The sequence below is a fragment of the Oncorhynchus masou genome, unplaced genomic scaffold (genome assembly GCF_036934945.1).
Source record: "Oncorhynchus masou masou isolate Uvic2021 unplaced genomic scaffold, UVic_Omas_1.1 unplaced_scaffold_1659, whole genome shotgun sequence".
In the NCBI taxonomy this organism is placed as follows: domain Eukaryota; kingdom Metazoa; phylum Chordata; class Actinopteri; order Salmoniformes; family Salmonidae; genus Oncorhynchus; species Oncorhynchus masou.
Genome location: NW_027006714.1, coordinates 46,261 through 71,416, shown reverse-complemented (window position 1 = coordinate 71,416; position 25,156 = coordinate 46,261). Strand labels below are relative to the sequence as shown.

The 25,156-nt window shown below is 53.5% G+C and overlaps 1 pseudogene; it reads left to right on the top strand.

The window, feature by feature from the left end:
* Positions 1-25,156, top strand: part of LOC135531816 (rootletin-like) — an 84,867-nt pseudogene that overhangs the window by 24,273 nt on the left and 35,438 nt on the right.

The window sequence follows — 25,156 nt, the reverse complement described above, 5'->3', positions numbered from 1 at the left end:
CTGGGGTGTGTCAGGGGCAGTCTGGGGCAGTCTGGGGCAGTCTGGGCAGTCTGGGGTGTGTCAGGGGCAGTCTGGGGCAGTCTGGGGCAGTCTGGGGTGTGTCAGGGGTGAGATTTGGTGGGGATGCCTCCCCTCTGTGTGCTGGAGGTCAGGTATTCCCCACTCTGTGGGTGCCTGCCACACCCCCATTGTTTCCTGTATGGTTGACCCCTATGGCTTCCTGTCTGTTTGACCACTATGGCTTCCTGTCTGTTTGACCCCTATGGCTTCCTGTATGTTTGACCCCTATGGCTCCCTGTATGTTTGACCCCTATGGCTCCCTGTATGTTTGACCCCTATGGCTTCCTGTCTGTTTGACCCTATGGCTTCCTGTATGTTTGACCCCTATGGCTCCCTGTATGTTTGACCCCTATGGCTTCCTGTCTGTTTGACCCCTATGGCTTCCTGTCTGTTTGACCCCTATGGCTTCCTGTATGTTTGACCCCTATGGCTCCCTGTATGTTTGACCCCTATGGCTCCCTGTATGTTTGACCCCTATGGCTTCCTGTCTGTTTGACCCCTATGGCTTCCTGTATGTTTGACCCCTATGGCTCCCTGTATGTTTGACCCCTATGGCTTCCTGTCTGTTTGACCCCTATGGCTTCCTGTATGTTTGACCCCTATGGCTTCCTGTATGTTTGACCCCTATGGCTTCCTGTATGTTTGACCCTTATGGCTTCCTGTAAGTTTGACCCCTATGGCTTCCTGTATGTTTGGTTTCATGCATTTATATTTCTATATCCCCGTCCCCATAAGAGGCCGTTGTTGTAAATAATTTGTTCTTAATAACTGACTTGCCCGTGAAATCAAATAAAAACTGTTACAGGAGACAAGCAGAGCGGAGGACAGGGCAGAGATTCCTTTCAGAAGGTCCTAACCAGCATCACACAGGTATTCAGCATCACACAGGTATTCAGCATCACACAGGTAGTCAGCATCACACAAGTAGTCAGCATCACACAAGTAGTCAGCATCACACAGGTATTCAGCATCACACAGGTAGTCCAGCCTCACACGGGTATTCAGCATCACACGGGTATTCAGCATCACACAGGTATTCAGCCTCACACAGGTAGTCAGCATCACACAGGTATGCAGCATCACACAGGTAGTCAGCATCACACAGGTATGCAGCATCACACAGGTAGTCCAGCCTCACACGGGTATTCAGCATCACACGGGTATTCAGCATCACACAGGTATGCAGCATCACACAGGTATGCAGCATCACACAGGTAGTCAGCATCACACAGGTATTCAGCATCACACAGGTAGTTAGCATCACTCAGGTATTCAGCATCACACAGGTATTCAGCATCACACAGTTAGTCAGCATCACACAGGTATTCAGCATCACACAGTTAGTCAGCATCACACAGGTATTCAGCATCACACAGGTAGTCAGCATCACACAGGTAGTCAGCCTCCTGCAGGTATTCAGCATCACACAGGTATTCAGCCTGCTGCAGATCCTAACCAGCATCACACAGGTAGTCAGCATCACACAGGTAGTCAGCATCACACAGGTATTCAGCATCACACAGGTATTCAGCCTCCTGCAGGTCCTAACCAGCATCACACAGGTAGTCAGCCTCCTGCAGGTGCTAACCAGCATCACACAGGTATTCAGCCTCCTGCAGGTCCTAACCAGCATCACACAGGTAGTCAGCCTCCTGCAGGTGCTAACCAGCATCACACAGGTATTCAGCATCACACAGGTATTCAGCCTCCTGCAGGTCCTAACCAGCATCACACAGGTATTCAGCCTCCTGCAGGTCCTAACCAGCATCACACAGGTATTCAGCCTCCTGCAGGTCCTAACCAGCATCACACAGCTAGTCAGCATGCTGGAGGTCCTAACCAGCATCACACAGGTAGTCAGCCTATCTCAGGTTCTAACCAGCATCACACAGGTAGTCAGGCCTGGCCTGGGCATATCATATCACTATCAGTGCTTTTCATCAGTGCCGGTTTCCCAGAACCAGATTCAGTCGTGGAAATTGAAGTAAGAGTTTTGGGTCCGCAATGGCTCCCTATAGTGTACTCATTTTAACCAGGACCCATAAGGCTCTGGTCAAAAGTAGTGCACTACATAGGGAATAGGGTGCCATTTGCGAACATACCAGTGTGTTGTAATCCAAGACTAGTCTGGGTGTGAGAAACTAGCCTTTTTTATGTGTTCAGGTTCAAAGCTACTCAGGATGTTGCCTTCTCTACTTCCTGTTCAGCTGGTTCATGGTGGTGAGGATGGTTATGTCTCTGGTGGTCAACCTTCGTCCTCCTCCTCCTCCTCACCTATCCGGGGCCTCACTTCCCAATGCAACAGCACCCTGATGGCTGTCAAAGGTCTCCTCTCCCAACACCAGACGCAAACACAGGTCAGACAAATCACGCGCTCAACATGGGATACCAGTCTTGGGGACAATTCCATTATCAATGCCAGTCAATGCATAAAGTCAACCCAAGTCCCACATTTCCCTCATTGAAAAGCGTGGCAGAGAATAGGGATTGGAATTTCAGTGTTATGGACTCCAAACCTGATGGTACTTGTAGTCTTCGACGATCCACAGACTGTAATTGGACGATGCACAGACTGTAATTGGACGATCCACCGACTGTAATTGGACGATGCACAGACTGTAATTGGACGATCCACAGACTGTAATTGGACGATCCACAGACTGTAATTGGACGATCCACAGACTGTAATTGGACGATCCACCGACTGTAATTGGACGATCCACAGACTGTAATTGGACGATCCACAGACTGTAATTGGAAAGACTCATAAGAACATAGTGATTATCAACTGATGATGTTAAAAAAAAGCTACATTTGATTGATTGATTGAAATGTGATTGATAAAACAGACCTGCGTAGCCGGCTGGATGCAGCCCTGGGACTGTAGATATTCTACAAAGTAATCTGCAGGAGGAGGAGGAGCAGAGGAGGCACCTGGAGAGGAAGATCCAAGGAGGTGCAGAGGGAGAACCAGCAGGTTGAGAGGAGTCTGGAGGAGAAACACAGAGACAACCAGAGGTTCCACAGACCTCCCTGGACCTCCTCAACAGGTAACTGTTAAGGTCTGGGGGAGAGGTCCTGCAGGTCTGGGAGGGGGGAGGTCCACAGGTCTGGGGGAGGGGGAGGTCCCACAGGTCTGGGAGGGGGGAGGTCCGCAGATCTGGGGGAGTGAGGTCCTGATGATGTGAAAAAGGTCCTACATTGGGGGAGGGGGATCCCGCAGGTCTGGGAGGGGATTGGTAAAACAGATCTGGGGAGGGGGGATGCAGGTCTGGGGCAGGTAGATATTCTGGGACAAAGTCCCAAGGTCTGGGGGAGGAGGAGGAGGGGGAGGGGGGTCCCGCAGGTCTGGGGAGGGGGGGAAGTTCCGCAGGTCTGGGGGGAGGGGGGTCCCGCAGGTCTGGGGGAGTCTGGGGGAAACACAGGTCTGGGGGGGTTCCACAGGTCTGGGGGGGGGAGTTCCTCAGGTCTGGGAGGGGGGAGGTTAAGGTCTGGGGGAGGGGGAGGTCCCGCAGGTCTGGGAGGGGGAGGTCCCGCAGATCTGGGAGGGGGAGGGTCTGGGGGGAGGTCCCGCAGGTCTGGGGGAGGTGGGGGAGGTCCCGCAGGTCTGGGGGGGGGGGGTCCCGCAGGTCTGGGAGGGGGAGGTTCCGCAGGTCTGGGGGAGGGGGAGGTCCCGCAGGTCTGGGGTGGGGGAGGTCCCGCAGGTCTGGGGGAGGGGGTCCCTCAGGTCTGGGGGGGGGGGTCCCGCAGGTCTGGGGGAGGGGGGGGTCCCGCAGGTCTGGGGGAGGGGGGGGGGGTCCCGCAGGTCTGGGGGAGGGGGGTCCCGCAGGTCTGGGGGAGGGGGGTTCCGCAGGTCTGGGAGGGGGGACTCTCCGGCTCCAGCTCCTCCAGCTCTCCAGGTCTGGTTAAGGGCGGTGTTGTTGAGCTGGACAACGTTTTCGTGTTGACTGGAGTGTGTTCACCTGCTGTTCGCCTTACTGGGTGAATGACTTTTCTCTTGGGGCTGCTCGCCTGTAGGGTTGTTTAATGAAGAGGTCTGGTCTGACACGTTCAGGGTGGGGGTATCTTTCTCAGGAGAGAGCTTCTCCTGCTACGCTCCCTCTTCGATTATGTGAAAGTCCAGCTGACACTGTTTGGGGTTGGACTCTACCAATACTGTTCCAGACTTGTACATGTTGATATGGGCTGACTTAGAGTCCTTGTTGGCTGATTCAGAGTCCTCGTTGGCTGACTCCGAGTCCTCATTGGCTGACTCCGAGTCCTCGTTGGCTGACTCCGAGTCCTCGTTGGCTGACTCCGAGTCCTCGATTGGCTGACTCCGAGTCCTCGTTGGCTGACTCCGAGTCCTCGTTGGCTGACTCCGAGTCCTCGTTGGCTGACTCCGAGTCCTCGTTGGCTGACTCCGAGTCCTCGTTGGCTGACTCCGAGTCCTCGTTGGCTGACTCCGAGTCCTCGTTGGCTGATTCAGAGTCCTCGTTGGCTGACTCCGAGTCCTCGTTGGCTGATTCAGAGTCCTCGTTGGCTGATTCAGAGTCCTCATTGTCTAGTATTCTGAGTTTACACCCATCACTAACACCCCCCACCTCTCTTAACAGAGGGGTAGTGTGTTAATATAGCACTGCGTCATGCCAGGGGATGATCTGTGTGAAGGATTCAGAGTCCTCATTGTCTAGTATTCTGAGTTTACACCAATCACTAACACCCCTGATAGAAGTCAGAAAAAAAGTGTATCTCGATTTTCCGTAAGGATCTTGTTTTTGTACTCAAATCAAATCAAATTTTATTTGTCACATACACAGGGTTAGCAGATGTTAATGCGAGTGTAGTGAAATGCTTGTGCTTCTAGTTCCGACAATGCAGTAATAACCAACAAGTAATCTAACTAACAATTCCTAAACTACTGTCTTATACACAGTGTAAGGGGATAAAGAATATGTACATAAGGATGTATGAATGAGTGATGGTACAGAGCAGCATAGGCAAGATACAGTAGATGGTATCGAGTACAATATATACATATGAGATGAGTATGTAAACAAAGTGGCATAGTTAAAGTGGCTAGTGATACATGTATTACATAAGGATGCAGTCGATGATATAGAGTATAGTATATACGTATGCATATGAGATGAATAATGTAGGGTAAGTAACATTATATAAGGTAGCATTGTTTAAAGTGGCTAGTGATATATTTACATCATTTCCCATCAATTCCCATTATTAAAGTGGCTGGAGTTGAGTCAGTGTCAGTGTGTTGGCAGCAGCCACTCAATGTTAGTGGTGGCTGTTTAACAGTCTGATGGCCTTGAGATAGAAGCTGTTTTTCAGTCTCTCGGTCCCAGCTTTGATGCACCTGTACTGACCTCGCCTTTTGGATGATAGCGGGGTGAACAGGCAGTGGCTCGGGTGGTTGATGTCCTTGATGATCTTTATGGCCTTCCTGTAACATCGGGTGGTGTAGGTGTCCTGGAGGGCACGTAGTTTGCCCCCGGTGATGCGTTGTGCAGACCTCACTATCCTCTGGAGAGCCTTACGGTTGAGGGCGGAGCAGTTGCCGTACCAGGCGGTGATACAGCCCACCAGGATGCTCTCGATTGTGCATCTGTAGAAGTTTGTGAGTGCTTTTGGTGACAAGCCGAATTTCTTCAGCCTCCTGAGGCCTCCCAGCCTCCCGTGCATCCAAGGGGTACTGTGTTGGGGGAGGGAGCTTCAAAGGCCTCTGTATTTAGGTGGGGCGAGGCTGTGAAACTCTCCTGCCGTTGTTGGGCTCAAGGGCTTTGACACCTTTCCCTTTACACCTCAGTGCTAATTGACGTTGCAGTCAGATCTGTTCTGCAGGTTTCTGTTGTGCTTGTTTTACTAGTCGTTGGTTTGCCAGAGCATTTGCTGTATAGTCCTTGGGAATAAGAATCTTTGGTAGTATGAATTCTTCCGGGTACTTTTGTCCCAAATCAGGATGTACGTTTGAAGTTTTGATTTGGAGTGAAGGTTATGTTGTGGAGGGTAGTATCCTGGATATGTTAATGTGGAAAAATCCATGTTTATCCAACTCTAAATCGTATATATATTTTTTAAAACATACTCTCTCTCTCTCTCGCCCCATCTCTATCTCTCCATCCGCCCCCTCTCTCTCTCTCTCTCTCTCTCTCTCTCCTCCTCCCACCAGTGAGAAGGTCAGCCTGGAGAAGCTGGTTGTGGGCCTCCAGCAGAAGACAGAGTCCCTGGGGGCAGAGCTGGAGGTGATGAGGGGGTCGGCTGGGGATCTCCAGAGACAGAGAGACCTGCTCCGCCAGCAGAGAGACGACCTGGAGAGACAGCTGGAACGCCAACGCACCGAGGCCCAGAGAGGGTAGGTCTGGGGAAACAGCACACACACACACACATACGTGCACATGCTCACAGACGCACACACACACAGACACACATGAGGAGGAGGAGGAGGAGGAGGAGGAGGACGAGGGGGAGGAGGAGGAGGAGGAGGAGGAGGAGGAGGAGGAGGAGAGAGGAGGAGAGAGGAAGAAGAGAGAGCCTCATCCCTCTATCCTGCTGCTTTTCTATCTGTTTGTTGAGAGTTGAGATCAAGAACACATGTCATTCTCAGAGCAGGACAGAGCCCAGATCTCTCTAGGAAAATGTAAAAGCTTTACTTTGCATTACTACATTACAAACTTATGCTAGAGGGATGAGAGATTAGAGAGACTAGAGAGAGTAGAGAGAGTAGAGAGTTGAGAGGGATGAGAGAGTAGAGAGGAGAGAGGGAGAGTTAAGAGGGAGAAGAGAGAGAGTTGAGAAGAGAGAGAGTTGGAAGAATAGAGAGAGTAGAGAGACTAGAGAGAGAAGAGAGAGAGTTGGAAGAATAGAGAGAGTAGAGAGACTAGAGAGAGACTAGAGAGAGAGTTGAGAGAATAGAGTGTAGAGTGAGATGAGAGAGAATAGAGAGTAGAAAGAGAATAGAGAGAGAATAGAGAGAGAGTAGAAAGAGAATAGAGAGAGTAGAAAGAGAATAGAGAGAGTAGAGAGAGAATAGAGTTGAAAGAGAATAGAGAGAATAGAGAGAGAATAGAGAGAGAATAGAAAGAGAGTTGAAAGAATAGAGAGAGTAGAGAGAGAATAGAGAGAGAGAGAGTAGAAAGAGAATAGAGAGAGTAGAAAGAGAATATAGAGAATAGAGAGAGAATAGAGAGAGAATAGAGAGAGAATAGAAAGAGAGTTGAAATAATAGAGAGAGTAGAGAGTAGAGAGAGAATAGAGAGAGGAGAGAGAGAGTAGAAAGAGAATAGAGAGAGTAGAAAGAGAATAGAGAGAGTAGAAAGAGAATAGAGAGAGTAGAAAGAGAATATAGAGAGAGTAGAGAGAGAGTAGAGAGAGAATAGAGAGAGAGTAGAGAGAGGAGAGCGAGTTGAGAGAACAGAGAAGAAAGAGAGGGGAGAGAGAGGAGAGTATAGAGAGTGGAAAGAGAGAGTTGAGAGAATAGAGCGTAGGGAGTGTAGAGAGAAAGTAGAGAGAGAAAGAAGAGAGAGAGAGTAGGGAGAGAAAAGAGAGGAGATAGTTGAGAGAATAGAGTGTAGAGAGGAGGGAGGAGGGAGAAAAGAGAGAGTTGAATGAGAGTGACTTTGTTGTTGTGAGGTTTCTCCCTCTGTGCGGAAATGTGATTATGTAAGAATGAGAGCTGGACATGCAATCCACAGATACAGGACTGAACTAATCCAGAGATACAGGACAAAACTAATCCAGAGATATGGGACTAAACTAATCCAGAGATACAGGACTAAACTAATCCAGAGATACGGGACTAAACTAATCCAGAGATAGAGGACTAAACTAATCCAGAGATAGAGGACTAAACTAATCCAGAGATACAGGACTAAACTAATCCAGAGATACAGGACTAAACTAATCCAGAGATACAGGACTAAACTAATCCAGAGATACGGGACTAAACTAATCCAGAGATAGAGGACAAAACTAATCCAGAGATACAGGACTAAACTAATCCAGAGAAACAGGACTAAACTAATCCAGAGAAACAGGACTAAACTAAAGGGAATTCACTAGTGTTGACCATTAGGTTTCAGCATTTCTCCATCTCCATTCTCTGTGATATGGATTCATGTCTGTTAGGGAGTGTTTCTAAAACATATTATCTGTTTGAGCCCCTGTGTGTGTGTGTGTGTGTGTGTGTGTGTGTGTGTGTGTGTGTGTGTGTGTGTGTGTGTGTGTGTGTGTGTGTGTGTGTGTGTGTGTGTGTGTGTGTGTGTGTGTGTGTGTGTGTGTGTGTGTGTGTGTGTGTGTGTGTGTGTGTGTGTGTGTGTGTGTGTGTGTGTGTGTGTGTGTACTCTGGTACGTCTGTGTGTGTGTTCCAGTGAACGGAGTCTGGAGCAGCTAGATGGAAAGAACAGTGACCTGCGCAGGGAGCTGGTGACAGTCAGGGAGGCTCTGAGTCAGGTCACCCTGCAGAAGGAGGTCCTAGATGATGAGAAGAGTAGCCTCACCCTGGCTCTCAGCAAGGTGACTAACCCCTAACCCCTCACCTTGGCTCTCAGCATGGTGACTGACCCCTGACCCTAACTTCTCACCCTGGCTCTCAGCAAGGTGACTGACCCCTGACCCTAACCCCTCACCCTGGCTCTCAGCAAGGTGACTGACCCCTGACCCCTAACCCCTCACCCTGGCTCTCAGCAAGGTGACTGACCCCTGACCCCTAACCCCTCACCTTGGCTCTCAGCAAGGTGACTGACCCCTGACCCCTAACCCCTCACCCTGGCTCTCAGCAAGGTGACTGACCCCTGACCCCTAACTTCTCACCTTGTCACTCAGCAAGGTGACTGACCCCTGACCCCTAACTTCTCACCTTGTCACTCAGCAAGGTGACTGACCCCTGACCCCTAACCCTTCACCCTGGCTCTCAGCAAGGTGACTGACCCCTAACCCCTCACCTTGGCTCTCAGCATGGTGACTGACCCCTAACTTCTCACGTTGGCACTCAGCAAGGTGACTGACCCCTGACCCCTTAACCCATCTGTCACGCCCTGGTCGAAATATGTTATGTTTGTCTTCATTTATTTGGTCAGGCCAGGGTGTAACATGGGTTTTTTGTGGTGTGTTTTGTCTTGGGGGTGTATAGCATAGTCTATGGCTGCCTGAGTCGGTTCTCAATCAGAGTCAGGTGATTATCGTTGTCTCTGATTGGGAACCATATTTAGGCAGCCATATTCTTTGAGTATTTCGTGGGTGATTGTTCCTGTCTCTGTGTTTGTTGTCACCAGATAGGCTGTATAGGTTTTCACGTGCCGTTTGTTGTTTTGTATTGTTCATTTGTTCATTTTCATTAAAGAACATGATTAACCACCACGCTGCATTTTGGTCCGCTTCTCCTTCAACAGACGAACGCCGTTACACCATCTAGTCGTTGGCCTCGCCTCACAATGTACAGACTGCTGTGAAAGACTGTAGGAAAGACTGTGGGATGACATAGAGTATTGTTCATTTGAAACGGTCTCAAAGCTGTAGCTTTGCCAACTAATGAGGTCGATATTGAGTATTGAGGGGGGTGTCCAGCTCAAAGGACGATGCAGGAAGGCCACTATACAGTACCTCTGTCAATAGATGAAGCCTCTGATACCGCCCCTGGTAATCATGGTTCCCCTGCCTACAGATGGAGTCCCAAAGTGCAGAACAGGAGCTGTCAGTCACCAAGCTACAGTACCAGGAGGCGAGCCTAAGAGACTCTCTGGCCAAGATGGCTGCCCTGAGTGAAGGCCTGGCCAACGACAAGGTGGAGCTCAACCGCATCCTGCTACAGGTCAGTGTTACTACTATACTACTACTACTATGCTACTGCTACTACTACTACTACTACTACTACTACTACTACTGCTACTACTACTACTACTACTGCTACTACTACTACTACTACTACTACTACTACTACTACTACTACTACTGCTACTACTACTACTACTGCTACTACTACTACCACTGCTACTGCTACTACTACGGCTACTGCTACTGCACAGCTACTGCTACTACTACTACTACTACTACTACTACTACTACTACTACTGCTACTACTACTACTACTGCTACTGCATACTACTACTACTACTACTACTGCTGCTACTACTGCTACTGCTACTGCTACTACTACTACTGCTACTGCAGCTGCTACACTACTACCACTACTACTACTACTATACTACTACTACACTACTACTGCTACTACTACACGCCTGCTACTACTACTACACTACACTGCTACTACTGCTGCTGCTGCTGCTGCTACTACTACTAGCACTACAGCTGCTACTGCTGCTGCTGCCACTGCTACTAGCACTACCACTACTGCACTGCTACTACTACCACTAGCTGCTGCTACTGCTACTGCTGCACTAGCTGCTGCTGCCACTGCTACTGCACTACCTGCTACCACACCACACCACTGCCACTGCACTGCACCACACCACCACCACCACTACTGCTGCTGCACCACTACCACTACCAGCGGCTGCACTACCACTGCTGCACTACTGCTGCTGCTGCACCTGCACTACTGCTGCACTACTACTACTACTACTTCTGCAGCACCACTACACCACTGCCACTACCGGCAGCACCACTGCTACCACTGCCACGCTACCACTACTGCACTGCACTGCTGCTGCTGCACTACTACCACCACCAGCCACTGCACTACCACCACTGCTACCACTGCACTGCACCAGCTACCACTGCCACCACCACTACCACTACTACCACGCCACTACCACCACTACTACCACTGCTACTACTACTACTGCTACTACTACTACTGCTACTACTACCACTACCACTACTGCTACTACTGCTACACTGCTACTACTACTACTACTACTGCTACTGCTACTACTACTACTGCTACTACTACTGCTACTACCGCTACTACTACTACTACTACTGCTACTACTACTACTACTACTGCTGCTGCTACTACTACCACTACTACTACTACTACTACTACTACTACTACTACTACTTCTGCACTACTACTACTACCACTATTACCAATACTACTAATACTAGTAGCATACCACCCTGGCCAGCAGAATACCACTGCTGGCTTGCTTCTGAAGCGAAGCAGGTTTGGTCCTGGTCAGTCCCTGGATGGGAGACCAGATGCTGCTGGAAGTGGTGTTGGAGGCCCAGTAGGAGGCACTCTTTCCTCTGGTCTAAAAAATATCCCAATGCCCCAGGGCAATGATTGGGGACACTGCCCTGTGTAGGGTTCCGTCTTTCTGATGGGACGTTAAACGGGTGTCCTGACTCTCTGAGGTCATTAAAGATCCCATGGCACTTATCGTAAGAGTAGGGGTGTTAACCCTGGTGTCCTGGCTAAATTCCCAATCTGACCCTCAAACCATCACGGTCACCGAATAATCTCTATTTTACAATTGGCTCATTCATCCCCCTCCTCTCCCCTGTAACTATTCCCCAGGTCGTTGCTGCAAATGAGAACGTGTTCTCAGTCAACTTACCTGGTAAAATAACAAATAAAAAAATAAAAAACTACTACTACTATAATACTACTACTATACTACCAATACTACTGCTACTAATATACCACTACTACTTCAGTGCCTTCAGAAAGTATTCACACCCCTTGACTGATTCCACATTTTGTTGTTACAGCAAACGGAAGCAGACATTGGTTTCAGTGTGTAAAGATGCTATTCACCATGATCATACTGTCCCACAGCTTAGCTTATACACTGCCTTCAAAACGTATTCACACCCCTTGATCCTATCCACATGTTGTTGTGTTACAGCCTCAATTTAAAATAGATTCAATTTAGATTTTGTGTCACTGGCTTGCACACAATACCCCATAATGTCAACGTGGAATTCTGTTTTTTGAAATGTTTACAAATTAATAAAAAATGAAATGCTGAAATGTTTTAAGTCAATAAGTATTCAACCTCTTTGTTATGTAAATAAGTTCAGGAGTAAAAATGTACTTATCAATTCACATAATAAGTTGCATGGACTCACTCTGTGTGCAATAATAGTGTTTAACATGATTTTTGAATGACGACCTCATCTCTGTACCCCACGCATATAATTATCTGTAAGGTCCCTCATCTCTGTACCCCACACATACAATTATCTGTAAGATCCCTCATCTCTGTACCCCACACATACAATTATCTGGAAGGTCCTTCATCTCTGTACCCCACGCATATAATTATCTGTAAGGTCCCTCAGTCGAGCAGTGAATTTCGAACACAGATTCAACCACAAAGACCAGGGAGGTTTTCCAATGCCTTGTTGGTAGATCAACATTTTTAAAAAGCAGACATTGAAAATCCATTTGAGCATGGTAAAATTATGAATTATATATATATATACCCAGTCACTACAAAGATACAGGTGGCTTTCCTAACTCAGTTGCCGGAGAAGAAGGAAACCGTTGGGATATTTCACCATGAAGCCAATGGTGACTTTAAAACAGTTACAGAGTTTAATGGCTGTCATAGGAGAAAACTGAGGATGGATAAACAACATTATATTTCTCAAATTTCATTTTCAATAAATTTGCTAAAAATTCTATAAACATGTTTTCACTTTGTCGTTATGAGGAATTCTGTGTAGATGGGTGATATTTTTAAGCAGTTTTGAATTCAGGATGTAACACAACAAAATGTGAAATAAGTCTATAGAGGTATGAACACTTTTTGAAGGCACGATACTACTACTAATACTACTATATTACTACACTACTACTAATACTACCATACTACTACTACTATATTACTACACTACTAATAATCTACTTCTACTACTACTGCTGCTACTACTGCTACAACTTCTACTACTACTACTACTACTATACTACTACTATACTGCCACTACCACTATACTGCAATAATACTAGTTTAATACTACTACTATGCCATTGCTGCTATATCAATACTATGCTACTATACCGCTACTATACTGACATACTACTACTATACTACAGCGACTATACTACCATGGCTGCTACTACTACTACTACTACTACTACTACTAATACTACTCCTACTACTACTGCTACTACTATGATACTACATATATACTATTACTATTACTATGACTACGACTTTACTACTATAACCACTGCTAATATACTACTACTACTAACACGCTACTACTACCAATAGTGCTACTACTACTGTACTACTATACTACTATGCTAATACTACTAATACTACTACTACTATACTACGGCCGCTACTACAACTATACTACTAATGCTACTGCAACTATACTACCACTGCTACTACAACTATACTACCACTGCTACTACTGCTGCTACTACTTCTATACTGCCACTACTATGCTACTACAGTGACTGACTATACTATGGATGCTACTACTACTACTACTACTACTACAGCTATACTACTACTATTACTACTATAACTATAATACTACTACTACTATGCTACTACTACTACAACTATACTACTACTGTACTACTATTGTAAGTCTGACTCAGAGGTGAGGTGAGGAGGATGAGGTGGTGAGGTGAGGAGGAGGTGAGGAGGTTGTGAGGTGAGATGGTGAGGTGAGGAGGAGGTGGTGAGGTGAGATGAGGAGGTGAGGAAGTGAGGTTAGGAGGAGATGAAGAGGTGGTGTGAGGTGAGGAGGAGATGAGGTGAGGAGGAGGTGGAGATGAAGAGGTGGTGAGGTGATGAGGAGGTGGTGAGGTGAGGTGAGGAGGTGAGGTGAGGAGGAGATGAAGAGGCGGTGAGGTGATGGTGAGGTAAGGAGGTGGTGAGGTGAGGAGGAGATGAGACGAGGAGGAGGTGGTGAGGATGTGAGGAGGAGGTGAGGTGAGGAGGAGGTGGTGAGTTGAGGAGGAGGTGGTGAGTTGAGGCGGTGGTGGTGAGGTGAGGGGGTGGTGGTGAGGTGAGGGGGTGGTGGTGAGGTGAGGAGGAGGTGGTGAGGTGAGGAGGTGGTGGTTTGAGGAGTAGGTGGTGAGGTGAGGATGAGGTGAGGGTGAGGATGAGGTGAGGATGAGGTGAGGTGAGGAGGTGGTGGTATGAGGAGGTGGTGTTGAGGTGAGGATGAGGTGAGGTGAGGAGGACGTGAGGAGGTGGTGAGGAGGAGGTGAGGTGAGGAGGTGAGGTGAGGAGGAGGAGGAGGTGAGGTGAGGAGGAGGTGAGGATGAGGTGAGGTGAGGATGAGGTGAGGTGAGGAGGTGGTGAGGAGGAGGTGAGGTGAGGAGGAGGACGTGAGGAGGAGGTGTTGAGGTGAGGAGGTGGTGGGTTGAGGAGTAGGTGGTGAGGTGAGGTGGAGGTGAGGATGAGGTGAGGAGGAGGTGAGGTGAGGAGGTGGTGGTGAGGTGAGGAGGAGGTGAGGACGAGGTGAGGTGAGTAGGGGTGAGGAGGTGAGGTGAGGAGGAGGAGGCGAGGTGAGGAGGAGGTGAGGATGATGTCAGGTGAGGATGAGGTGAGGTGAGGAGGTGGTGAGGAGGACGTGAGGAGGAGGAGGTGAGGAGGAGGAGGTGAGGAGGAGGTGAGGAGGACGTGAGGAGGACGTGAGGAGGAGGTGAGGAGGACGTGAGGAGGACGTGAGGAGGAGGTGAGGAGGACGTGAGGAGAAGATGAGGTGAGGATGAGGTGAGGTGAGGAGGTGGTGAGGAGGTGGTGAGGAGGACGTGAGGAGGAGGAGGTGAGGAGGAGGTGAGGAGGACGTGAGGAGAAGATGAGGTGAGGTGAGGAGGTGTTGAGGAGGACGTGAGGAGGAGGAGGTGAGGAGGAGGTGAGGAGGACGTGAGGAGGACGTGAGGAGGAGGTGAGGAGGACGTGAGGTGAGGTGAGTTGAGGAGGGGTGGTGAGGTGAGGAGGTGGTGAGGTGAGGAGGAGGTGAGGTGATCAGGGGGTGAGGTGAGGAGGAGGTAAGGTGAGGAGGAGGTGAGGATGAGGTGATCAGGAGGTGAGGTGAGGAGGAGGCGAGGTGAGGAATCACAGAAACATTAAATGAGATGGATCCAAGATGATTGGATGTGGTTCCAGATCGAGGGTGAGAAGGCGGAGCTAGGTGAGCGTCGTCGGGAGGCGGAGGTGGAGAGGGCTTCGGCCAGGGAGGAGATGGGGAGGCTGCAGCAGGAGCTCCAGGACCTGACCGCTGACAGACGGTCCCTGGAGAGCTCCTATAGCCTCCTGCAGGAAACCAACCAGAGACTGGAGGCTGAACTGGCACTGCTGCAGAGGGAGAACAACCAAATCCTGGAACAGCAGGCACAGGTCAGGCCCAGACCTCCTCTTGACCCTCCCTCCCTCCTCCCCATCTTCTTCTTCTCAGCCCTCCCTTCCTCCTGCCTTTCCTGTGTCCTCCTCATCGTCCCTTAGTCATCCCTTCATACTCCTCCCTCTCTCCTCACTCCCTACCTCACTCCATCCTGCCGTTCCTCCGTCCTCCTCATCGTCCCTTAGTCATCCCTTCATACTCCTCCCTCTCTCCTCACTCCCTACCTCACTCCATCCTGCCGTTCCTCCGTCCTCCTCATCGTCCCTCAGTCATCACTTCATTCTCCTCCCTCCACCTCCTCCTCCCACCCCCTCCCTCCTTCTTTCTCCCCCCTCCACCTTAGGTAGTCACACCACTAGTGATTCACAGCTCTGGGCAGCTTTATGGGTCTCATTGTCACATTAAAACCCAATAGGAGATATTGGATCCATCTGCCTTGGTACTCAACACCTCTTTCTCTAACTCCGATGTGAATCTTGGCTCTGCAATGTGTTTTATGAGGGAACATGGGAGAGGGGAGGCAGGGGATCCTCGTGTACGCATGTGAGCTGGAAAGGATAAATAGATATTACAGACATGTAACATCGAAGCAGAAGGGGATGAGTGAAAGAACCAATAAATGAGCGCCTGTACGGTTGTACACTGAACCTGTACCACTCTTTCCCTCCTCCTAATCCCAATCCCAGAGTGTTCCTGTTCTGTTTCCTCTCAGCAACATTCTATATCCTCTTAGCAACATCATTCCATTTGACTGTTTTATTAGAATAGAACTCTGTGTTGATAGAGAGAATGTTAAACATTCCGTCTGGACAAATCCCTTCATTATCCGATATCTTATCTGAGATAAACTACGACACGACATCACTTTCTGCTTGTTGTTTTATAGCTCTTATTTGGGAGCAATTCACACTCCTAATATAATATAATAATATATCCCATTTAGCAGACGCTTTTGTCCAAAGCGACTTACAAGTCGGCTGGGGCCACTACTTTTACATATGGGTGGCCCCAGCGGGAATCGAACCCACGACGCTTGGCGTTGCAAGCGCCATGCTCTACCGACTGAGCCACACAGGATTGGGTCTAAGGCTTCCTTTTCATATTTAACTAATGAGGGGGCTGTAAGACATCCATCGATTAATATTTAGTTTGTGAATTTCCCCAAAAACAAATGGCAATCATTATTGGTGTTCAAACGGTGTTATTGTAGTGAACTTTCAGATGTGAGTGGGGGTTATTCAGAGTGTGTCAGAGTGTGTACCTGCAGGATGCGTCCCAAATAAGCCCTTATTAGTGCTGAACGAGTAACCAACATTTCGTAGGTTTGGTTGTTAAAAAATGATTGACCGACGTCGGTTCAATTACTTGAATTCCATTTAGTTCAGTTTTTGTTTTTTGTAAGCCCAATGCGTTGTTTCTCTAGAGAGAAATCAAATAATTCCCAGGACAAATCTGAAGAAATTAAGTTAAGATCGATGTGGCGTGCTGGGCTGAATGGGAGTTGGATATGCTTGGATATGCATATGGATTGGTAGATTTGAATAGAAAACACTCTAAAGTTTCTAAAACTGTTACAATAATGACTGTGAGTATAACAGACCTGAAATGGCAGGCGAAACCCCGAGGACAAACCATCCAAAAAATAATTATAATTCGTCCTGCCACTGATTTCAATGACTGTCACTTTTATTATAGGGCGAAATCAGTCCCACTGATCCTCAAGAAGTTTTAAACAAATATTTAGCCTAGTTCAGCGCAGAAACATCTTAATTAACTACAATGACTATAATCCATTGCGCTCAGAGAGGAAGAGGTTGCGCTCAGAGAGGAAGAGGTTTCCCTCTCGCCAAAATCTGTCCAAATGAAACCCAATATGTTTCTATGTGCTTGGCTTGGTCCTCAGCTTGTCGCCTGCCTTCCCTTCCTTTGGGACTCCCATTGTTAGGGCGGACACATGAGCATCTCCTCATTACATACACATCTCTGGACAGATACACTTTCACGTCTTCTACGTTACATAAGAGAGGAATATACACAACAAGGAGGGAACAGAAACGGTTTCTGGAAGTTTACCTTATCTGCGTTGAAGAAATAGTATAATGATTTAGTCTGTCAGCTCTCCAGATATCTCTAGTTAGGCTAGCTCAATAGGATGACTGATGACAGTACAGTACACTGGTTACTACTGTCTGGCTGACTGGCTGTTACTGTCTGCCTGGCTGGCTGGCTGCTACTGCCTGGCTGGCTGCTACTGCCTGGCTGGCTGCTACTGCCTGGCTGGCTGGCTGCTACTGTCTGGCTGGCTGACTGCTACTGTCTGGCTGGCTGGCTGCTACTGCCTGCCTGGCTTACTGCTACTCCCTGGCTGGCTGGCTTACTGCTACTGTCTGGCTGACTGCTACTGTCTGGCTGGCTGACTGCTACTGTCTGGCTGGCTGGCTACTACTGCCTGGTTGGCTGACTGCTACTGTCTGGCTGGCTGACTGCTACTGCCTGGCTGGCTGCTACTGCCTGGGTGGCTGACTGCTACTGTCTGTCTGGCTGGTTCCTACTGCCTGGCTGGCTGGAGGCTACCTTCTGGCAGCTACTGCCTGGCTGGCTGCTGCCTGGCTGGCTGCTACTGCCTGGCTGGCTGCTACAGCCTGGCTGGCTGCCACAGCCCGGCTGGCTGGCTGCTACTGCCTGGCTGGCTGCTACTGGCTGGCAAGCTGCTACTGCCTGGCTGGCTGCTACTGCCTGGCTGGCTGGCTGCTACTGGCTGGTTGCTACTGGCTGGCAAGCTGCTACTGCCTGGCTGGCTGCTACTGCCTGGCTGGCTGCTACTGCCTGGCTGGCTGGCTGCTACTGGCTGGTTGCTACTGGCTGGCAAGCTGCTACTGCCTGGCTGGCTGCTACTGCCTGGCTGGCTGCTACTGCCTGGCTGGCTGGCTGCTACTGCCTGGCTGCCTGGCTGTCTTCCTTGTTGCTACTTCCTGCTGGCTGCTACTGCCTGGCTGGCTGGCTGGCTGTCTGTCTTGCTGGTTGCTTCTGCCTGGCTGGCTGCTACTGTCTCCTGCCTGGTTGACTTACTGGTTGCTACTAGCTGCCTAGCTGGCTGCTACTGCCTGGCTGCCTGCCTGGCTGGCTGGTTGCTACTGCCTGGCTGGCTGCTACTGCCTGTCTGGCTGGCTGGCTGCTACTGCCTTCCTGGCTGGCTGGCTGGCTGCTACTGCCTGGCTGGCTGCTACTGCCTGGGTGGCTGACTGCTACTGTCTGTCTGGCTGGTTCCTACTGCCTGGCTGGCTGCTACTGCCTGGCTGGCTTCTGCCTGGCTGGCTGCTACTGCCTGGCTGGCTGCTACAGCTTGGCTGGCTGGCTGCCACAGCCCGGCTGGCTGGCTGCTACTGCCTGGCTGGCTGGCTGCTACTGCCTGGCTGTCTTGCTGGTTGCTACTGCCTGCTGGCTGCTACTGCCTGGCTGGCTGGCTGTCTGTCTTGCTGGTTGCTTCTGCCTGGCTGGCGGCTACTGTCTGCTGCCTGGTTGACTTGCTGGTTGCTACTAGCTGCCTGGCTGGCTGCTACTGCCTAGCTGCCTGCCTGGCTGGCTGGTTGCTACTGCCTGGCTGGCTGCTACTGCCTGTCTGGCTGGCTGGCTGCTACTGCCTTCCTGGCTGGCTGGCTGGCTGGCTGCTACTGCCTGGCTGGCTGGTTGCTACAGCCTGGCTGGCTGGCTGCTACTGGCTGGTTGGCTGGCTGTTACTGGCTGGCTGGTTGCTACTGCCTGGCTGGCTGGCTGCTGCCTGGCTGGTTGGCTGTCTGCTACTGCCTGGCTGGCTGGCTGGCTGGCTGCTACTGCCTGGCTGCCTGCCTGGCTGGCTGGTTGCTACTGCCTGGCTGGCTGCTACTACCTGTCTGGCTGGCTGCTACTGCCTTCCTGGCTTGCTGGCTGGCTGCTACTGCCTGGCTGGCTGGTTGCTACAGCCTGGCTGGCTGGCTGGCTGCTACAGCCTGGCTAGCTGGCTGCTACTGCCTGGATGGCTGGCTGCTACTGGCTGTCTGGCTGGCTGCTACTGGCTGGCTGCTACTGCCTGGATGGCTGGCTGGCTGCTACTGCCTGGCTGGTTGGCTGGCTGCTACTGCCTGGCTGGCTGGCTGCTACTGCCTGACTGCCTGCCTGGCTGGCTGGTTGCTACTGCCTGGCTGGCTGCTACTGGCTGTCTGGCTGGCTGCTACTGGCTGGCTGGCTGCTACTGCCTGGATGGCTGGCTGCTACTGGCTGTCTGGCTGGCTGCTACTGGCTGGCTGCTACTGCCTGGATGGCTGGCTGCTACTGGCTGTCTGGCTGGCTGCTACTGGCTGGCTGGCTGGCTGCTACTGACTGGCTGGCTGCTACTTGCTGGCTGGCTGCTACTGCCTGGCTGGTTGGCTGGCTGCTACTGCCTGGCTGGCTCGCTTGCTGGCTGCTACTGCCTGCATGGCTTGATGGCTGCTACTGCCTAGTTGGCTGGCTGCTACTGGCTGGTTGGCTGCTACTTGCTGGCTGGCTGCTACTGCCTGGCTGGTTGGCTGGCTGCTACTGCCTGGCTGGCTCGCTTGCTGGCTGCTACTGCCTGCATGGCTGGATGGCTGCTACTGCCTAGTTGGCTGGCTGCTACTGGCTGGTTGGCTGGCTGTTACTGGCTGGCTGGTTGCTACTGCCTGGCTGGCTGCTACTGCCTGGCTGGCTGGCTGCTACTGCCTTCCTGGCTGGCTGGCTGCTACTGCCTGGCTGGCTGGTTGCTACTGCATGGTTGGCTGGCTGCCAGCCTGGCTGGCTGGCTGCTACAGCCTGGCTGGCTGCTCCCTGGCTGGCTGCTACTGACTGGCTGGCTGGCTGGCTGGCTACTGCCTGGCTGGTTGGCTGGCTGCTACTGCCTGGCTGGCTGGCTTGCTGGCTGCTACTGCCTAGTTGGCTGGCTGCTACTGGCTGGTTGGCTGGCTGTTACTGGCTGGCTGGTTGCTACTGCCTGGCTGGCTGCTACTGCCTGGCTGGCTGCTACTGCGTTCCTGGCTGGCTGGCTGCTACAGCCTGGCTGGCTGGTTGCTACATGCCTGGCTGGCTGCTGGCTGCTACTGACTGGCTGGCTGCTGGCTGGCTACTACTGCTGGCTGCTGGCTGGCTGGCTGCTACTGCCTGGCTGGCTGGGCTTGCTGGCTGCTGGCCTGCCTGGCTGGATGGCTGCTACTGCCTAGTTGGCTGGCTGCTACTGGCTGGTTGGCTGGCTGTTACTGGCTGGCTGGTTGCTACTGCCTGGCTGGCTGCTACTGCCTGGCTGGCTGGCTGCTACTGCCTTCCTGGCTGGCTGGCTGCTACTGCCTGGCTGGCTGGTTGCTACTGCATGCCTGGCTGGCTCCTCCTGGCTGGCTGCTACTGACTGGCTGGCTGCTACTGGCTGGCTGGCTGCTACTGCCTTCCTGGCTGGCTGGCTGCTACCTTCTGGCTGCTACTGCCTGGCTGGCTGCTGCCTGGCTGGCTGTGACTGCCTGGCTGGCTGCTACAGCCTGGCTGGCTGGCTGCTACAGCCTGGCTGGCTGGCTGCTACAACCCGGCTGGCTGGCTGTTACTGCCTGGCTGGCTGCTACTGGCTGGCTGCTACTGGCTGGCTGCTGCGGCCTGCCTGGCTGGACTGCCTGGCTGGCTGGCTGGCTGCTACTGGCTGGTACTGGCTGGCTGCTGGCTGGCTGGTTGCTACTGCCTGGCTGGCTGCTACTGCCTGGCTGGCTGGCTGCTACTGGCCTGGCTGGCTGGCTGCTACTGCCTGGCTGGCTGGTTGCTACTGGCTCCTCCTGGCTGGCTGCTACTGACTGGCTGGCTGCTACTGCCTGGCTGGCTGGCTGGCTGCTACTGCCTGGCTGGCTGCTTGCTGGCTGCTACTGTCCTGCCTGGCTGGATGGCTGCTACTGCTAGCTGGCTGGCTGCTACTGGCTGGTTGGCTGCTGTTACTGGCTGGCTGGTTGCTACTGCCTGGCTGGCTGCTACTTGCTGGCTGGCTGGCTGCTACTGGCTGGCTGGCTGTCTGCTGCTGGCTGGCTGCTACTGCCTGCCTGGCTGGCTGGCTGGCTGCTACTGCCTGGCTGGCTGGCTGGCTGCTACTGCCTGGCTGTCTTGCTGGCTGCTACTGCCTGCTGGCTGGATGGCTGCTACTGCCTAGCTGGCTGGCTGGCTACTGGCTGGCTGGCTGGCTGTTGCCTGGCTGGCTGGCTGCTACTGCCTGGCTGGCTGCTACTGCCTGGCTGGCTGGCTGGCTGCTACTGCCTGGCTGGCTGGCTGCTACTGCATGCCTGGCTGCCTACTGGCTGGCTGCCTGGCTGGCTGGCTACTGCCTGGCTGGCTGGCTGGCTGCTACTGCCTGGCTGGCTGCTTGCTGGCTGCTACTGCCTGGCTGGCTGGTTGCTACAGCCTGGCTGGCTGGCTGCTACTGGCTGGTTGGCTGGCTGTTACTTGGCTGGTTGCTACAGCCTGGCTGGCTGGCTGCCTGGCTGGCTGGCTGCTGGCTGGCTGCTGGCTGGGCTGGCTGGCTGCTACTGCCTGGCTGGCTGCTACTGCCTGGCTGGCTGGCTGGCTGGTTGCTACTGGCTGACTGGCTGCTACTGTGGCTGGCTGGCCTGGCTGGCCAGCTGCTACTGCTGGCTGCCTGGCTGGCTGGCTGCTACTGCCTGGCTGGCTGGCTGGCTGCTACTGCCTGGCTGGCTGGCTTGCTGGCTGCTGGCCTGCCTGGCTGGATGGCTGCTGCTGCCTAGTTGGCTGGCTGCTACTGGCTGGTTGGCTGGCTGGCTGGCTGGTTGCTACTGCCTGGCTGGCTGCTACTGCCTGGCTGGCTGGCTGCTACTGCTACTGGCTGGCTGGCTGCCTGGCTGGCTGCTACTGCCTGGCTCCTCCTGGCTGGCTGCTACTGACTGGCTGGCTGCTACTGCCTGGCTGGCTGCTACTGCCTGGCTCTGGCTGGCTGCTACTGCCTGGCTGGCTGGCTTGCTGGCTGGCTTGCTGGATGGCTGCTACTGCCTGGTTGGCTGACTGCTACTGTCTGTCTGGCTGGCTGCTACCTTCTGGCTGCTGGCTGCTGCCTGGCTGGCTGGCTGGCTGCTACAGCCTGGCTGGCTGGCTGCTACAGCCTGGCTGGCTGGCTGCCTGGCTGGCTGGCTGCTACTGGCTGGCTGGCTGTTACTGGCTGGCTGCGGCTGGCTACTGCCTGGTTGGCTTGCTGGTTGCTAGCTGCCTGGCTGGCTGCTACTGCCTGGCTGCCTGCCTGGCTGGCTGGTTGCTACTGCCTGGCTGGCTGCTACTGCCTGTCTGGCTGGCTGGCTGCTACTGCCTTCCTGGCTGGCTGGCTGGCTGCTACTGCCTGGCTGGCTGGTTGCTACTGGCCTGGCTGGCTGGCTGCTGACTGCCTGGCTGGCTGGCTGCCACAGCTGGCTGGCTGCTACTGCCTGGATGGCTGGCTGCTACTGGCTGGCTGGCTGGCTGGCTGGCTGCTGACTGGCTGGCTGCTACTGCTGCTGGCTGCTGGCTGGCTGGCTGCTACTGCCTGGCTGGCCTGGCTGGCTGCTACTGCCTGGCTGGCTGGATGGCTGCTACTGCCTGGCTGGCTGCCTGGTTGGCTGGCTGGCTGGCTGGCTGGTTGCTACTGCCTGGCTGGCTGCCTGGCTGCTGGCTGGCTGCTACTGCCTGGCTGGCTGGCTGCTACTGCATGCCTGGCTGGCTGCTACTGACTGGCTGGCTGCTACTGGCTTCTGGCTGGCTTGCTGGTGGCTGGCTGCTACTGCCTGGCTGGCTGCTGGCTGCTACTGCTGCATGGCTGGCTGCTACTGCCTGGCTGGCTGGCTGCTACTGGCTGGTTGGCTGGCTGTTACTGGCTGGCTGCTACTGGCCTGGCTGGCTGGCTGGCTGGCCTGGCTGGCTGCTACTGGCTGGCTGCTACTGGCTGGCTGCTACTGCCTGGCTGGCTGCTACTGCCTGGCTGGCTGGCTGCTACTGGCTGGGTTGGCTGGCTGTTACGAGGCCTGGCTGGCTGGTTGGGCTGCTACTGCCTGGCTGCCTGGCTGGCTGGCTGCTACTGCCTGGCTGGTTGGCTGGCTGCTACTGCCTGGCTGGCTGGCTTGCTGGCTGCTACTGCCTGCCTGGCTGGATGGCTGCTGCTGCCTAGTTGGCTGGCTGCTACTGGCTGGTTGGCTGGCTGTTACTGGCTGGCTGGTTGCTACTGCCTGGCTGGCTGCTACTGCCTGGCTGGCTGGCTGCTACTTTCTTCCTGGCTGGCTGGCTGCTACTGCCTGGCTGGCTGGTTACTGCATGCCTGGCTGGCTGGCTGGCTGCTACTGACTGGCTGGCTGCTACTGGCTGGCTGGCTGGCTGCCTGGCCTGGCTGGCTGCTACTGCCTGGCTGGCTGGCTTGCTGGCTGGCCTGGCTGGCTGGACAGCTGGTTGGCTGACTGCTACTGCCTGGCTGGCTGGCTGCTACCTTCTGGCTGCTACTGCCTGGCTGGCTGCCTGGCTGGCTGTGACTGGCCTGGCTGGCTGCTACAGCCTGGCTGGCTGGCTGCTACAGCCCGGCTGGCTGGCTGCTGCCTGGCTGGCTGCTACTGGCTGGCTGGCTGTTACTGGCTGGCTGCCTGGCTGGTTGGCTGCTGCTGGCTGGCTGGCTGTCTTGCTGGCTGCTACTGCCTGCTGGCTGCCTGGCTGGCTGGTTACTGCTTCTGCCTGGCTGGCTGCTACTGTCTGGCTGGTTGGCTGGCTGCTACTGCCTGGCTGGCTGGCTGGCTGCTACCGGCTGGTTGCCTGCCTGGCTGGCTGCTACTGCCTGTCTGGCTGGCTGGCTGCTACTGGCTGGTTGGCTGGCTGCCTGGCTGGCTGGCTGGCTGCTACTGCTCGCTGGCTGGCTGCTACTGCCTGGCTGGCTGGGCTACTGCATTGTTGGCCCTGGCTGGCTGGCTGCTACTGCCTGGTTGGCTGGCTGCTACTGCCTGCCTTAATGTCTAGCTGCTACCGCCTGCCTGGCTGTCTGGCTGCTACTGCCTGCCTGGCTGGCTGGCTGCTACTGCATGGCTGGCTGGCTTGCTGGCTGCTACTGCCTAGTTGGCTGCTACTGCCTGCCTGGCAGCTGCTGCCTGGTTGGCTGGCTGTGACTGCCTGCCTGGCTGGCTGGCTGGCTGCTACTGCCTGGCTGGCTGACTGGCTGCTACTGCCTGGCTGGCTGGCTGCCTGCCTGGCTGGCTGCTACTGCATGCCTGGCTGTTCCTCTGGCTGGCTGCTACTGACTGGCTGGCTGCTACTGCCTGGCTGGCTGGCTGCTACTGGCTGGCTGGCTGGCTGCTACTGGTTGGCTGGCTGCTACTGGCCTGGCTGGCTGGTTGGCTGGCTGCTACTGCCTGGCTGGCTGCTACTGCCTGGATGGCTGGCTGCTACTGGCTGGCTGGCTGGCTGGCAGGCTGCTACTGACTGGCTGGCTGCTACTTGCTGGCTGGCTGCTACCGCCTGGCTGGTTGGCTGGCTGCTGGCTGGCCTGGCTGGCTCGCTTGCTGGCTGCTACTGCCTGCATGGCTGGATGGCTGCTGCTGCCTAGTTGGCTGGCTGGCTGGCTGGTTGGCTGGCTGTTACTGGCTGGCTGGCTGCTACTGCCTGGCTGGCTGCTACTGCCTGGCTGGCTGGCTGCTACTGCTGGCTGGCTGGCTTGCCTGGCTGGCTGGTTGCGGCCGGCCTGGCTGGCTGCCTGACTGGCTGGCTGCTACTGGCTGGCTGGCTGCTACTGCCTGGCTGGTTGGCTGGCTGCTACTGCCTGGCTGGCTGGCTGCTACTGCCTGCATGGCTGGATGGT